Below are 2,934 nucleotides of genomic sequence, written 5' to 3' on the forward strand. Positions count from 1 at the left end.
ATTTTCCTCAAAATATAATTAATTTTAAATCACATTTAAAAAGTGTTGTATGTTATAAATACATCTAATGCTACTAAGTTTATCAGAAACCAGCCTTCATTTACTTTACTGACATAATACACTTCATACAACACATGTATGAAAAAGCTGATGTACTTTCAAAGCCGTATTATGCTCTTTATTCAAGTTTTTCATTTTCTAAGTAGTTTATCCTATGTTTCCAAGCATGTTAAGAATAAACAGAATCTTTAGCAGTGATATGTTCAAAGTTATGGTTTCAAGGGCAGGGCTTTTTGAGCTTGGTTTCTTCAAAGAGCTACTCAAGATTCCTTAACTTTCCTTCAGAAGAGAAGCCTAAAGCTTTATCCCAAAACTAGTTAAGAAATAACAAGAAACAAAATCAAGCAGCAACACAGGTCCATATAGTTCTGGACCTCCAAGAAAAGGAGAAGGTAGGGGCTCCCATCCTGGAATTTGGAAGCTCGGGTCCCTTGTTAGTGGGGAGGCATCCTGGAGGATGACTCATTAAGAGATTAGTAAAATAAAAAGGAGTAGCAGGAAGCACAGACTACCCACCCTAGCTGTGGGACTCTTCCTTCAAGGTGGGGTCCCCTCTTCGTCATTTGTACTTGAGGACAAACCACTATCTTCTCTCTACTGTGGGCAACTAATAGATGGCTTTTACTTTCTATTATAGTAAAATTCAGGGGGCACCTAGGTGGCTCAGTTGGTTGAGCATCCGACTTTGGCTCAGGTCATGATCTCACAGTTCATGGATTCCAGTCCCACCTTCGGCTCTGTGCTGACACCTCAGGGTCTGGAGCCTGCTTCAGATTCTGTGTCTCCATCTATCTCTGCCCCTCCTCCACTTGTGTGTGTGTGTGTGTGTGTGTGTGTGTGTGTGTGTGTGTGTGTGTGATTGCGCGCGCGCCCACGCTCTCTCTCTCTCACTCTCTCTCTCTCAAAAATAAATAAACATAAAAAAATTAGGAAAATTTTTCCTGGGCACTACATCAGCTCCCAATGTAGATTTAACACATTTTGTTACGCATCTCTTCTCTCCTTATTGTCATTTATTTACAGAGGTAAATTCATTATGAACATATATATTATATACGTTTGTGTATGGTGTGTGTATACAAGCAAATGGACGAATTTGACATCATATTTTATTATCTCCACACATAATTCATAAACAATATTTCTGAAGTCCCACTAAATGGGGAGTGCAGTTATTATAAAGTGTTGTGGACAGCAAACAGTGACCTTTAAAAATGAAGATTTCCCTAAGTGTTTCTCTGCACAAGACCCGAATTTGTTCTGCATGTGTTCTATACCAGAATTCCTGGGATGAAAATCTCAGTGAAAAAACTTTGTAAGATGCAGAACATAAAAATGACTGACTCTCTTCAGGAAAAGAAAATCCTCTTTAGAAAGGAAACTACATCACCAGAACCAAAGGCATGTGACAATATTTTCTGAGTGAATAGTTAAGATATTTTCAGGCTAACACGACATTACTTCCTTTCCTTGTTGAAATGTCACAACTAGGAAGCCAGGTCACCTAACCCTGGTCGCTTGGATAGTGCTGGGTCAAGTGTGTTCAGATAGACCCAGGAGTAAGGGTTGCAGGACACAAATTAAGAGTTAAATCGGAGTGCTCACTTAAGCAGAACATATACTAAAATTGTAATGGTACAGAGAATATTAGCATGGCTCGTGCACAAGGATGACACACAAATTTGTGAAGCATTCCACGTTTTTTTCATGTTTTCTGCATATTAAAAAATCTGATTTGTACCAATTGGTAAACTACTTAATGCCTATAGAACTGAAAAGAACAAAAGTGAAATTGAAGGCCAACATACCCTATGTCCTAATATTTAAGTTATAAATCAAGCTAAGACACTCTAAAAAATATGTTTTGTTCTCTTACTTTGACATGTGCAACTGTCATAATGACAAAATTGGAAATGTGTTCAAATCTACGGTTTTTACATGACCGGAAGTCACAAAAATCATCAAAGACAAACACCTTAAGTTTTACACATCTCAGTGTTCACATCTGAGTTCTGTTGATGGTCTAATGATATTTGGATGACTAACACAATGGGCATAGAAATTTAATATCAATAGAAGAGTAATATCAATTTTTTAACCTTGCAAAATGTTCCACAGCCACAATATGTATGTGTGTGCTACGAATACCACACTAGTTTGGGAATATCTCTGGAAGCATGAATCAGAACACAAAAAAGAGCAAGAACAATGGTTGCTCATCACCACTGGAAGAGCACACTTTGTTATGAAAGAACGAATATGCATTTATAGTATCTGCAAGGAGGGATTTGATAAATCACTCAATATATATTATTGTCTTAAGGGTTTCTGCTGTTCAAATCCTGCCTTCTTACCAAAGTGGTTTCTCTGTCCAACAGCAACAGAGTCCTAGGTACAGTCACTTTTTCTAGGACACAGGGCACAAGATAGGCACGAACATTTCCCTGGAGCCTCAACAATGTGGGTCACAACGTGAATATCTACGGTTATAGGTTGTACTGTGTCAGTACTGAGTACTCTATCCACAGTAAGGGCACCCATGTCTCCTTACAAAATTCCTTTACCATGTGTTTGTGATATGCAGGGCTTGAAGGGCAAGACCCAGGGCAGGAACCCTTTTACTTGCATATGAAGGCAGTGCTGGATTCAGGTTATTTCCCAAGCTCTTTCATAGATGTGCAGAATCTAAACAGGCTTAAGGCATGAACAGGCTTCCACAGAAAGGTATTATAATGGGGTTCCATGGCAGACTAGAATCTGGCAATTGTATGTACCTACCACATTGTATTACCAAGGTGGCCATTGCCATGAATACAATTGTAGCTTCACTTCTAGCAAAAGGGCTTCAGTGCTTTTTTTTTTTCTTTCTCATGA

The 2,934-nt window shown here is 38.6% G+C and overlaps 1 non-coding gene across 1 annotated transcript; it reads left to right on the forward strand.

Moving 5' to 3' along the window:
• Positions 1-1,657: 1,657 nt before the first annotated feature.
• Positions 1,658-1,764, forward strand: LOC128777843 (U6 spliceosomal RNA). The gene has a single exon (XR_008423161.1). It is a non-coding gene; the product is annotated as a U6 spliceosomal RNA (small nuclear RNA).
• Positions 1,765-2,934: the final 1,170 nt, after the last annotated feature.

The sequence above is a fragment of the Panthera pardus genome, unplaced genomic scaffold (assembly GCF_024362965.1).
Source record: "Panthera pardus isolate Hobbes unplaced genomic scaffold, ASM2436296v1 HiC_scaffold_17, whole genome shotgun sequence".
Classification (NCBI taxonomy): Eukaryota; Metazoa; Chordata; class Mammalia; order Carnivora; family Felidae; genus Panthera; species Panthera pardus.